The 13,672-nt window shown below is 42.7% G+C and overlaps 1 protein-coding gene and 1 long non-coding RNA gene across 2 annotated transcripts in view; one reads left to right on the forward strand and one right to left on the reverse strand.

Annotated features, from left to right (window-relative positions):
• Positions 1 to 1,161: 1,161 nt before the first annotated feature.
• On the reverse strand, positions 1,162 to 6,395 carry LOC114035143. Its single transcript, XR_003568195.1, has 2 exons — positions 6,254 to 6,395; positions 1,162 to 5,311 (listed from the first exon to the last, which is right to left on the reverse strand). It is a non-coding gene; the product is annotated as an uncharacterized LOC114035143 (long non-coding RNA).
• Positions 6,396 to 7,152: 757 nt separating this feature from the next.
• GATAD2A (GATA zinc finger domain containing 2A) overlaps positions 7,153 to 13,672 on the forward strand; it is a 229,003-nt gene continuing 222,483 nt past the window's right edge. Inside the window, exon 1 of the mRNA XM_027851201.1 lies at positions 7,153 to 7,248. The gene's annotated coding sequence lies outside the window, so the exon portion shown is untranslated. The remainder of the gene's footprint in view (positions 7,249 to 13,672) is intronic.

Below are 13,672 nucleotides of genomic sequence, written 5' to 3' on the forward strand. Positions count from 1 at the left end.
ACATCGGCCTAGGGGCAAGACTGGGTACAGGAGGGTGGTTTCATCTTCTGAGAGTAACTGGCTCTTGAAAGGACTGGTATCAACTGGCTCTTGAAACAATTGGTGTCAACAAGGTAAAATTCAGTTGTTTCTTAGTTAAAGGAAACCATCTGGTTGCCTTGATTTTTAGAGCTTGATACATTATCTCAGATTGGTGGGTTAGAACTGTTATACTGCAACTTTGCTACAAAGTTGTTATTTCAACTAGTTTTTTAGTTGATTCTCTAGGATTCTTCAAGTATACCATCACATCACCTGCAAAGGGTAATGGTTCTGTTTCCTCACTGCCTATTCTAAGTCCTTCAATTTCTTTTTCTTCTCTTATTGCTATAGCTAGCATTTTGAGTATAATTTTGAACAGAGGTGATAATAGGCATTCTTGCTTCACCCCTGATTTTACTGGGAAGGCTTCCAGCTTATCCCCGTTATAGATAATGCTTGCTGATGATCTTTGATACTATTTACCACTTTAAGGAAAGTTCAATTTATACCTATGCTTTCTAGTGTTTTTGATGGCAATATCATATTTTGTCAAAAGTTTTTTCTGCATCTATTGATTTTTGTTGGTTTTGTTACTGATATGATACAATTATGCTGATAGTTTTTCCAATCTTGAACCAGCCCTGAATTCTTGGTATAAATCCTACCTGGTCACAGTGTATATGATCTTTGTGATATATTACAATCTCCTCGCTAGTATTTTATTTAAAACTTTTGTCTTAACATTCATTAGGGAAATTCGTCTATAGTTTTCTTTCTCTGTTGCCACTTTTCTTGATTTAGGTATCAACATCATATTTGTATTGTAAAAGTAAATTTTTCAAAAAAGTTTACATCATAATTAGAATTAGTTCTTAAATATTTGGTAGAATTTACTTGTGAATCCATCTGGTCCTGTGGATTTTTTCTTAGGGAGTTCATTGATAGCTTGCTCAATTTCTTTTTCTAAGATAGGGTTATTTAAATATTCTATTTTCTCTTCTGTTAATTTGGGCATTTTTTATTTTTGCAAATATTCATCCATTTCACTTAGATTGTCAGATTTCTTGGCATAATTGGGCAAAATAGTTCCTAATAAGTGCTTCAATTTTATCTTCATTGGTAGTGGGTTCACCCTTAACATTTTTTTTTTTTTTTTTTGAAATTGGCAAGAGTACTTGAAATGATCCGAGGCAGTGTAAGAGGCAGTTTTGGAAAGAGGAAAGCTTGGGCTCCTGTTTGGGTCAGAGCCAGGAAGGTAGGGGGAGCTGTGTGGAACTACTTGATGGCCACTTACTCGGAATAATGACCAGAACAGATTTAAAATGGAGGCCAGGAAACTTTTGCCAGAGCTGATTATAGCTATGAGAATGTAAATTTCTCTCATTAAATCATGAAAATCATTCCTATGCTACTGAATACAAGTAGGTAACAACTTTTAGGGGACTTCTGAAGTCCACCAAAGAGACAGATACAATGTAGAAGCCAGCAGATCTTTGTCAACAATAACAGAAGGGAGTTTCAGGGAAAAACGCTACTGGTCTAAGTAAGCATTAGACTTAACTTTTGGATCTATTTAACAACTTTGACGAATCTGTGGATGCCAAGTAATCACTACCTCTTAAGTCAGGCAGGCTGAATTTCCAGATTCAAATCAGTCAATTCTAAATTATCTGTGTCAAGGAGAAGACTGCGGACAGTTCAAACTTTTTGATTTTTCAATTCACTGAGGGAGGTCTGGTACAGTGGCAAAAACCCTGGATTTGGAATCCAATGACCTGGGTTTGAACTGTATTCTTTCAGTCACCAAACATTTATTATTTGCCAGACACTGTGCTAGGTGCTGAGGAAGACATTCTATTGGGGGTAGGGAGGACATGCAGGTAAACATAAAATCTATACAAAGTAACTGGGGACGTGTGTGTGTGTGTGTGTGTGTGTGTGTGTGTGTGTAGTTTTGAGGACACTAGCAAGTGAGGGGGAAATCAGAACAGATCTTGTACTACTGTGTGACATTAGGCAAATCACCCTGTTTTTCTCATATGGGAAAGGGGGAAGGCTAGAGGATCTCTCAGACCCATGTCAGCTTTATTACTTCCCACTCCCTATGTGTCTAATCCTATGCTTGATGCTGTGGGGTACGGATACATCTGAGAGGGCAAGACATACAGAAAAATTAGATAAAACAGCCTCAATAATAATAAGTCTCATATGTGATTAAATGAAAAATGAGTGTTACAGGCAATAAAACATTAGCTCAAGGGAGGGAGGGCTATGACAACTAGAGTAGGATAATTTAATCTGGGGTTCTTAACCTGAGATGCATGGAGAGATTTCAGGAGATACATAAACTTGGAAGAAGAAAAAGATTACATTTATTTCAATATAATTGGTTTCTTTTGTAATCCTATGCATTTTATTTTATGCATTAAAATATTACTCAGAGGAGTCCCTAGGCTTCATCTGACTGCTAAAGGGTTCTATAACACGCAAAAGGTTAAGAACCCCTAATCTAATAAAATTTCCTCATTTCATAGATAAGGAAATATCCTAAAAGAAGGAACTGGAAACAAAAGTTCAAACATTTCTGTCCCATTATCCAATACTCTTCTCCCCATTTTGAAGTAGTATAGAAAAAAAAATACCTCTCTCTGAACCATGAAAGATGAATTCTTTTTCTTTAAACTGACATATTTTATATTTTACCTTTTCTGGGAATGGGAGGGGGTGTCATTTTTAGGACAAACTTATAGATAGTATACCTATTTTACAAACAAGGAAACTGAGACTCAGTGAAGTGATTCTCTCTTAAATAGTGATCATATCTTGGTTTTGGCTTATGAATGCCCAAATAATTATTTCTTAGTAGTGCCTAGGAATTCTTGAACCTTGTATTAGGGTCATATTCCATGATCTTCCTACTCCAGCTACCACTTAAGCCTATAATATCTAATAAATCTAATTTCAGTTCCCAACATCACCTTAGGGTAATTTAATATTTAAGACTATCCTGGGAAAGCAAAAGGGTACTTAAATTAATATCTGGACTTCTGGTTGTTTCTAAGGTTCTGGCTGATTTTAGATTTCAGTGTTTTCAGATTTCTTAAAAAAAAAATAGACACATCATCATTCTTTACCTATGTGACCCAATGTCATCTGAACAATTATCACAGGTTTCAGTGAATTACTAATATGCATCTGAGGGCCTCAAATTGTTTGGGAAAACCAAATTGTGCTTCAAAATAATCTATAAAATCAAATTATCCTTCAAAATAATCTGAGGAGACAACCAAGTATGATGGTAGAGGGGTGTTAACCCCAGAGAGGAAGCCAGACCTGGACGACCGTTTTGCACACCTGAACTGCCACTATCATTTAGGGACTTTACGTGGCTGTCTGTTCTAAAAATTGCACGCAACCTTTCTGTGTTGATATTACTGGGTTGGTGTGCTCCACCCCACTTCCCCCAGAAGTGGTATTTCCTATAGAATCCAAGGTCACAAAAGCAACACAAGGTCTCCTCTTCTGGCCTGCACTCCCCCACCCCCATTCTCCGTGACACCACTGAGGCCCCTCCTCCACTGCTGTCAGTGAAGGCTTGTTGGCTCTGTTCCCATTTCCCTATTTGGATATGAATGTCACTTAGCCAGTTTGCCCAGATGTGTTCCCAGACCCGGGAAGGGGCACGCCTTGATGCAAGATGTAATCATTACTCACATGGAAAGGAAAAAACATCCCTATACAGGGCATAGACCCTTCTTTTCCTTCTTCATGTCAGAAGTCTGATTCCCATCATCCATCTTGGTACTGTGCTGGTCCTAGAGCAGACAGCCTATTCTTCACCAGATGACATCTGATTCAGATTCTCCCAGAATTCACCTGACCAGATGGGAGGCTTTGTTCATCCTGAATGCTAGTGATTTTCCTGCCATGCTTAAGATCTGGAACCTGGGGGACACCTTAGACCATCACTTAGTTTAATTCTTCTGCCTTTAGGAAGTTAACTGTTTTTAGGAAATCAAAGGAATTATCCACTGTGTTTAGCTCCTAAAGGAAGCTGAAATGTCATTGGTCCAGTGATACTTTATCTTTCTAATACACAGGTCTGGTCGATTTACTCCCTACTGAAAAAACTTTCAGAGGCCCTCTATTGTTCACAGCATAAAATCCAAACTCCCTAACCTTGTATCCAAGGCCCTCAAAAATCGAATTAAAACCTTCCCTTTCTGACTTTTAAATATTATTTCTCTTCATACACTATATTTTGGCCAAACTAGACCACCTTTCTCTAATCTGATCCTTCTCTCTCTCTTACCTCCTCTATTCATCAACCTCCCATGACTAGACTGGCCTACACTTTTCTCCTCATTTCTGCCTGATCAAGTCTTTTCTGTTCCTTCAACAAGCTTCCCAAAGCAATTCTTAATTTCTCCCAGAAAGTGAGCACATAGCAGGTACTTATTGCTTGTTGATCTGAATGATATTTCTGAGGAATATCTGGAAAATGCAAAAAGAAGCCCCGACTCAACCTCACTGTCTCCATCACATAAGCTCCACTGTATTAGGTTTAGTTTGGGTCACTTTTGTCTAAGATGTCACTACTCTAGCCAGGGCCTCTCACCCTCTTTTACAGTCTTGGGTTTGGGCAGGTGAGGATTCTGCTGGACCTGGATAAGTACTTCTGTTTACAGGGGTTCTGGGGCTGCCTGAGAGGCTTCAAAGAGTTTTTAAGTTCTCAATACAAATCTTACTTGCATGAAGACTCAAGGATACATGAAATCCACTGTTATCTTTCCCCAATGCTGGGGCAAAACTATTAAGAACCATGTAACTTCAGTCAGAAGGGACCTTAGAGTTAGAAAAGGTCTTAAAAGACCATCTACCTAGTCTAGCATCTAGATGGATAAACAGAGTCTCAGAGAGGGGAAGGAATCTGCCCAGAATCGGAAGCTAGAAGTGCTGGAGGGAGAATAAGGGGACAACTAGAAACTAAGAATCTATCAGCCCATGCTTCTTTTAACACATCTATATCTTTCGACCACATAATATCTTGAAGCAAAGATTGTTTCTATACGGAACCACTTCTGGCTTTCTAGTTGTTCACAATCATAGGAGCATAGGAATAAAAAGGACTTTAGAAATCATCTAAATTACCTCCTCCCATTTTGCAGATGACAAAATGAGCCCAAGGTTATACAGGAACTAGGAGAACTAGGATTCATACCCAGGTCCTCTGACTTCAAATCCAGTGCTCTTTCCACTGTTTCGGAGTTATTTTTCACAAAGGGATTATCTTTGAAAGCAAGAAAAGAAAAAAAAAAGTTCTTGCTTCACTATTTATGCATAAACTTTATATTGTCTGACTGAAAAAACCCCTCACAGTAAGCCTTCCTCCTCTGGCTCTCCCTTCCCCCAATCAACAAAAATAAAACCCTAAGTGCCAACTTAGTATACAAAATACTATGCTGGACACTGAAGGAGACACAAAGTTTGGCTAAACCATCCTCCTCAGTTTACAGACTAGAAAACTGAGGACCTCCCACTTTCTTCTAGGGAGAACTGTTTGTCCAAGGTCAGCAGCTAGTAAGTAGCATTATGAGTTAAGACACCAGCACACAAAATTCTGGTGCCATCATCCACCCTCCTAATAGGGACTTTTTTTTTTAACTTTTAGAATTGGTCCTCCACTTTCCTGAGGGGAGGGAGAAAGGGGATTTGACGTGATAAGCAAAGGGGAGGGTGAAGAGAGTGCAAGTTTTAAAGGATGGTGGGAATGGGTCTAGTAGGGGGAAGGGACACCCATGGGTGTAAGTAAAACAGCCCGGGGAAGATGAGTGTCACCGAGAATGGGGGTATGCAGACAAGCCAGGGGACAAGGCTGGGAGGCCGAGACGATGGTTTGGGGAGGGGATAGTGAGGGTGAGCTCAGGGGGTTCAGTGAGGACAGGACGCCGGGCTGAAGAGGGAGTAGGGGATATGAACCCGAGGGTCAAGTGGGGCCAAAACCCCTGAGTAGCGGTGGACGAGCTCGGCTCGGGGACATGCCCCCGGGGTCGGTGAGGAGTCTCGGGATCCTCTAGGCCTGAGACTGTGGAGAAGCCAAGCCTCCTGGCTTCCCTGGTGGCCCTCCCCAACCCCGGCAGCCAGGGCTCGGCCCAGCCGGCGCCAACCACCACCCCGCGCGAGCGCCCCGCCCCCCCCTTCCAGCACCGCCCGCCCCTCCCCCCACACCCACCCGCGCGGCTCCCAGTCCACACCGCTCTCGCCTCCTCCGGGTGCATTGTGGGTGGGGCGCCCCTGCTGAGCACTGTAGGGAACCCCCTTTGCCCCTGCCGACCGGCCGCCCTCAAGGGTCGAAGGGAGCTCAGCTTCGGAGATTGACGCTACATTCTTGACTCCGCCCCTTCGGCGACTGAACTCTCGTATCCGCACGGCGTCGACTGGGTAGGCATTCTCTTCTGCCTGACGATTGGCTCGGTTGCCCGCCCATCATGCGTCGGGCTTGCCGGCTCTCGCCCCTTGGGCCTTCATGGCTGCTGGCGCGATCGGTCGGGTCAGTCGGGCTCGCTTCTCATTGGCCGATGAGTACTGTCGATCTTGGGTAGGTTCCGCACCCTTTGGGCGTAGGTCTCGACAATTGGGCACACACCTCATTCTCATTGGTCGCTTGCCTTGCCATTCACGCAGACGTACCGAAACCCGGAAGTATGGGAGGTGAAATCTGCCTAGCAACCGGGGAAGCCGGGCTGGGAAGCGGGTAATTTCAGTCTGAGGAGAAACCCGGAGTCCCGCGGAGGTGCCAGCTTCAAACCTCCCCCCCTCCCCCCGCCCCACCTGCCTTCCGCCCCTTGCCTCTACAGCTCTGTCTCCAGTCGCGAACGTTCCCCACTAGGAACAGTTACCTTTACCGCGCTCCTTCGTCTCCCCCCCTTCCCCCCCGCCCCGTCCCTCAGCACCCCTCAGCCCTACTGTCCGGAGCGCTCGCCCCCGCCGCGGGAGGGGGGGAGTGGTGGACGACACGGGGACGGCGGCGGCGCGCAGCGCGTGGCGTCCCCGAAGCGCGCCCCCGACTTCAGCCCCACACACCCCGCACGACACACGCTCCGTCCGCCGCCGCTGCCGCCACCTGAAGGAGCCGCTGGGACCGTCCCGCCCTCCCGGGTGCCAGCCCCAGGCCGCTGCTGCCCTTCGGAGCCGCGGTGGAAGCTCCAAGACAACTTTGGCTGGTCGGTGAGTGACTTGGCTTGTCCGCCCGTGGGGGGCCCGGGCGGAATTCCCTCGTTCTGAGCCTCCTGCCCGTTCCGGCCGCCCTGAGGGGCTGCGCTCGGGCCGGGCCGGGCCAAAGGGCGGGGGGAGGGGATGTTTGGGCCGGGACGGGACTGAGGCCTTCCCCCCACAATCCCTCCCTCCCCTGCGCCCCAGGAACGTGCCCAGGCTCGCCCGCTCCCCTCCCCCCCTCTCGGCCGTGCCCCCCACGCCCTGTCCCTCGGGGCGCCGGGCCGGTCGGGCGGGGCGGGGCTGGGCGGGTCCTCGCCCCTCCCCTCTCCTCCCTGCCTAGGGGGAGGGGACCCCGGCGGGCTGTGGGGGCTGCGGGGCAGGTGCGCGGGAGGGGGGTGTTTAGAGGGCCGCCCCTTCTTAGAGGATCGAGCTGCCCCCTCCCTCTGGGCTTCGGCTCCCCCTCCCCAGAGGCGTCGGCTGCCTGCCCGCTGCCAGCCTCCTGTCCCCAGGAGTTCCAGCCTCTCAGGCCAGGGGCGCCGCGACAACTTTTGTTTTCTCAGCCGGACTCTGAGGCTATTTTCAGGATGGAGTTTTAAAGCCCTACCAGGAAGGCAGGAAAAGGGTTCTCTTTTTGGGCAGAGGAACTCTGTTCCCTTTGCAGCCACCTTGGTGTGGGGCATCTACTAGCTAAAGGACTGCGTGGCTAATCCTGTTTCAAAACCCTCAGTTGGTTGCGCTAGACCATTGTCTCTTCATTATCACATTGTTAAGCCACCGGATCGGCTGACCTCTAGAGTCCGTGTCTATTCCCCCCCACCCCCACCCCCCCTCCGCCTTTGCATATTGGAAACCCCTTCTCATTCTTTAAAAGTGACACTCCTGGTCGTGCTTTGCCAGTTCCACTCAGTCTTCCCTTCTCGGGTACAATTCACTTCGTATTCTCCCTCCTTGACAGCTCTCTCTTTGGGTAATGGGGAAGGGGAGGGAATTCCTAATGTTTACAGGCAGGACCTGAACTATTGACTCCCCTAGGCTAGAAGGTTAGAGGATACTATTGATTAGCGGTATCATTTTTTGTAAGCACTTAACTTTCAGAGCCTCCCCAAAGGGAAGTCTTTAAGTTGGTTTTACAAATTTGTGTGTACTTTTTAAAAAAGTGCCCACTATGGATTCCAAGTTAAATCCAGGTGCTAATTTTATCTAGTTTGCTAAATGCAAAGTTCTACTAAACACAAGTGGATGAATGCCGGCTGTGAGAGATGGTCCAAAGGACAGGAATAAGTCAATTTGAAACCGGAGTAACTGTTGTAACCTCTTCCTGTCCACATGCAAATGTGTCTGCTGGATCCTATGGGAAAAAAATTTTCCTTAAGAAAGATTCCAATTTATATAGATTGAACTTTGATTTGGTTGTGCTTTTAATAACTTCTGACTCTAACCTAGTGAGAGTATCAATTCACTTTACTGTTTGAAGGCCACATGCCTCCAGTTAGTTTCCATATAGGTTTTGCTTAATTTAAGTTCTTTGTGAGAGTTCTCAGCGTACTATAATTTGAGTTCTAAATCTGTCAGTAAGCTGTATGGACACAAGTTTCAACTCGAGCTATTTTCTTCTATGTAAAAGTACCCTAAGAGTTACCTAGGATCTCTTGGTCTTGATTTAGTCAAGTTCAGGCAGGATGTTGCATGCTAACTGCTTTCACCTCTACTGCCTCTTAATGGCCAATCTCAAGCTGGTACTACCTTGGAGGAAGAAGATTTTCTGGTATCAAAAAATTCAGAAGGGAGAAACATCAGGGAAAGCCATAGAACCAACAGTGGTCAGGTCGATGAACAGAAATTTCCCAAGAGGAGGGGGGAAAATAAAGGACAACAAAGGAGATCAGGGTTCAGACCTAGTTTTAGACTAGTTAAGGCTTGAAATTTTGCCAGGTCTAAATGTGCCCAAAGGGGGAAAAATTTTTTGGTATGTGTCTTGCAAAACTCACTGCCCTTCTGAATATTGAAGCAGTGTTTTTCTTTTCTGATGCCAGATACGAGGCAGATCTAATGGGTGGCCTTGCATTTGCACTTGTATGTCCTTTGTTTTTTTCTACCTATAAAATGGGGATAATGTGTTTTGTAAAGTGTAATACTGAGAAGTGTGAGGGCAGTTATTTTGATATAGCACAGCTATGGCTAGATTTGGGCAGAAGGGATAGCCGAATTGATGAGTATGAGGAATGGTAGGAGGAAAACAGATTCCACCTGACGTTAAAGTTGTATTCTTATTTTGGGACTGCTTGAGTAACTTTTTGGGAGCAGTAGTAATAGTGGTCCACTCTTACACACTTTTGAATATAGAATGAGAAGTTTTCTCATGGTAATGAGTTAGATTTTAGGACCAAGTATTGTGAGAGTAATGTACAAAAACATTTGATGCAACACAATAATAGTACTTTGAAAGGTTGAGTTCATGGCTTAGTACCCCTAGGGGAGATTAGAATTCATATTGAACTCTAGTTTGGGAAAGCTGGAGAAAGCTAACTCAGCTCCTTAGGGGACATGGGGAGGGGTGAAATAACCTCGATTTTTCACTAGAGCTCCATGTCTGATAATTAGTATAAAACAAAATCCCAGGGGAGTCCAAATCAAGGCCATCCTCAACTCTGGCTTTGGGTAGAGGGCAGAAATGGTGCTATTATTGATGACAAAGGAACGTTTCAAAAGAAGAGAATCTTGTAGATATTTCTTGTATGCACCTCCCCTGATCTCCAATATTATTTCCTTTCCTCCCCTCCCCTTTATAAAGTTTGGAGATGAAATTTGTTTGGATGTTGTAATTTTTAAAAATGACCTTAGGTGTTTAGGAAAGTAAATATGAACTTTTGGGAAATATCTATCACTCCTTTTAGAGACAAAGTTGCCTCTTTATGTAGGGATAAGAGTATTTCAATTCTTAGAACATGAAAACTATCTTTAAAGGAGTGTTGCACTTTGACATTGTCATTTGTAGTGTGTGCCTCTGACTTCATTCTGAGATGTGCCAACACAAGGTTGTATTTAACAGGAAGTTTAAAATTTTTTTGAAGCAATGAAGAGCCTTGGATTGTTGGAAATGATATTGCTCTGTATATTTAGGTACATTTATTAGATAATAATGATGCATGGATACCAAGAGGTGAGCAGCCCTAAAAAGCATATGGGACCAAACACTCTTCTCAGTACCTAATTGTGGACTGATAAAACTGTTGATTTATATTACCAAAATAGTCAGGGAAGTGGGAGAGTTCCTTCCTGTTGGATACAACACTGGTGATGTTAAAATCCCTCAGGATCTAGATAAGAAACGAGCTGATCTTTTATAGAATTGTGAAATAGCCACTGTTTATAATTTGGACAAACAGCAAAAAAATGATTAAATGTTTTCTTCAATTATGTTTCAACTTTAAATATTGGTTTTCTTCATGGCAACATGGCATAATGGTTAGAATTCTGGACTTTGAGTCAAAAACACCTATGTTCAAATCCTTTGATAGCATCTGTAGGACTTTGGGCAAGTTATTTAAACTCTTTGAATCTCAGTTCCCCATCGGTAAAATGGAAATAGTAATACCTTTAGTTACCTACTTTATAGGATTGTTGGGAAGTTATTAATGAAATGCTGTGTGTAAAATGCAGTGCAAAATTTAAAGCTTCATATACATATGGGTTAATTATTATCAAATAACACCTTTGACTTTTTTTTTACCTGCTAAATCTGGATTCACTAATACATCAGGCATTTACCTACCTACCTACTATGTGACAGACACTGCGCTGGGTGCTGAATCCTTGGCACATCAACAACCTCTGTTCTTCAAGAGCTTAAATTCTACTAGGGGAACAATAACATGTACAAAGAAAATTAAATACAAAATATGTACCAAGTAATTTCCTGAAAAGGATACTAGTGACTGGGAGAAGTCAGAATAAACTTCTTGTAGAATTTCACTTCAGTTGAGCTTTGAGGAAAGCTAAGAATTCTGTAAGTAAAGGTGAGGGGGCCATGTCCAAGGATGGGAGACAGCTTGAGCAAAGACAAGAAAGTAAAAATTAGCAGAACAATAAGCAGGCCATTTTGACTGGAACACAGAGTGTAAAAGGTGATGTATTTAGCGCCTGGAAAAGTAAGCCTGGAGTCACGTTGTGAAAGTCTTTAAAAGTCAGGCAGAAGACTTTATTTTTTATCTCAGAGGCAAAAGGGAGTCACTGGAGCTTGTTGAACAGGGGAATGACATGGTTAGATCTGTGCTTTAGAAATATCACTTAGGCAACTGTGTGGAAGATGGATGGAGAATGGATGGTTAGGAAGGACAATTAGAAGGCTAATTCAGTTGTCTAGGTAAGTGGTAATCAGGACTTGAACCAGGGTGGTGGTCATATAATTATTAACTGATCAAGCATTTATTAAACACCTGCTCTTTGTAAGGGCACACTGTCCTGAGCATTGGAGAAAGATACAACAGTTAAATAAATATCCATCTCTGCCTTTATGGAACTTATCCACAGATAACTATAGTAGTTAATGACTACATACCATATAGGTCCAAATGGGAAAGACTGCTACCGGCAAACCTTTTATATTTGTTATCTCCTATTAAAAGGTGAGATTCTTGAGATCAAGGGACTGTTTAGTTTTTAGTTGTTTTGTTTTTTTATCCCCTGGACTTAGCATAATGCTTTGCACACCGTAAGTCCTTATAAATGCTTTTTCATTCATTTATTCACAAGTATTCAGTTCAGATGCCTTTTAGTCTAAAATTCCTTCTTAAAGATAGTAATATCTTTCAAATTCTGTGGCATTTCTTCAGTGCTTCTTATGTTGAACAAAAACCTATATAGATATATAAAAATCTTTTCCACTTTCTGTTAGTAAATTTAACAGATATGACATTCAATCCAGGAACCTTGCTAGTCATCATCTTGAAGGAAGTAGCAACAAATAAGTTGTAGTTGGTTTAATGGCTTATATTGGCAAATTCTCATTAATGTGGGAAGGTATAATAAAGCTCAACTCTACAGTTGTAGAGCCATCTTTGCAGGATTCTCTACGTGAGTGAGTGTGTATATGTGTGTGTGTGTATCTATATCTACATCTTAACTTTTTGGTTGTTTGGGGAACTGTACACAAGGCTGACTAAAAGTCTTTAGTTTGAGCAATAATCAAATATGCTTTTTTAACTTGCTTTACGGGTAAGGGTAAATTGGTGAAGAAGATAAGAATGGTGGGGGCTAGGGGGAAGCTATTGTAGAGGTTACTCCTGTAACCTGCATAACTCTCCTTCTGCTCCCTTATTTTTTTTTTTTTTACTGATAATTGAGGGATGTAGAAAGAGGAAGTTTCCCATTGTACAAAACCTGTACCCTTAATTACTCTCACCTGTTGATGGCTTCTTTGTTCCTGCTCTGGTGCTGCTGAACACTGATAGAGAATGGTCACAAATTTGTGTTATCCATTCTTAATTGGTCCCTCACTAACACATGTCTGTTGTTTTACTCTTCCTTGAGATAAATTCTTTTTTAAAAATAAAACTTTTTTTTAATTAAGCATTTTTTTTCTCTGTTCCATCTTTTTTCTCTCTCCTATTGGAGAAAAGAGAAGAACAAAACCCTTGTAACATATGTATTGTCAAGCAAAACAAATTTGGCCATTGTTTAAAAATGTTTCATCTTGAGTCCATCACGTCTCTGTCAGGAGGTGTGGGGAGTAGTAAGTATGCTGTATCATCTGTCCTCTGGAATTGTGGTTGGTAATTGCATTGTTCAAAGTTCTTAAGTCTTTCAAAATTATTTGTCTTTACTTATTGTTATATAAATTGTTCTCTGGTTTAAGTTCTCACTTAATCCAAATCAGTTCATACAAATTTTTACGGGTTTCTCTGAACCCGTCCATTTGTTATTTTTATGTTATTATGTTCATGTACCATACATAATTTGTTTAGCCATTACCCAAGTGATGGGCACCCCTCAGTTTCCAGTTTTTTGCCACTACACAAATAGCTGCTATAAATATTTTGTCCCTTATTCTTCATCACACTTCCCTCAATGGCTTTTCCAAACATTTTCTCAAGTCACCTATGTTACCACTTCCCTCTCCCTTCTCCACAGAAGACCTTACCTTGTAATGCAATTAAATTAAAAAAAAAAATTTGAGGCTGTCTGTCCTGAGAGCACCCTCAATTCCAAACGTAATTACTTTCACCGTCATTCCCCCCATTCTCTTCTCCTTTGTTCCAGTCTTAAAAAATGAGGTAAGCACTTCTCATCAACATTAATCCATCTGTTTGTGCCTTTGCCTTTTATTTGTACTATTTGATTGCATCCCTTCCTTTCTCTTTCAGGAACTTGCTCCTTTGTCATCCTCCTTCTTTCCCTAATTTTCAACATCTCTGTATTTACTGGCTCCTTTCTAGTT

The sequence above is a fragment of the Vombatus ursinus genome, unplaced genomic scaffold (assembly GCF_900497805.2).
Source record: "Vombatus ursinus unplaced genomic scaffold, bare-nosed wombat genome assembly UNPS02009173.1, whole genome shotgun sequence".
Taxonomy (NCBI): domain Eukaryota; kingdom Metazoa; phylum Chordata; class Mammalia; order Diprotodontia; family Vombatidae; genus Vombatus; species Vombatus ursinus.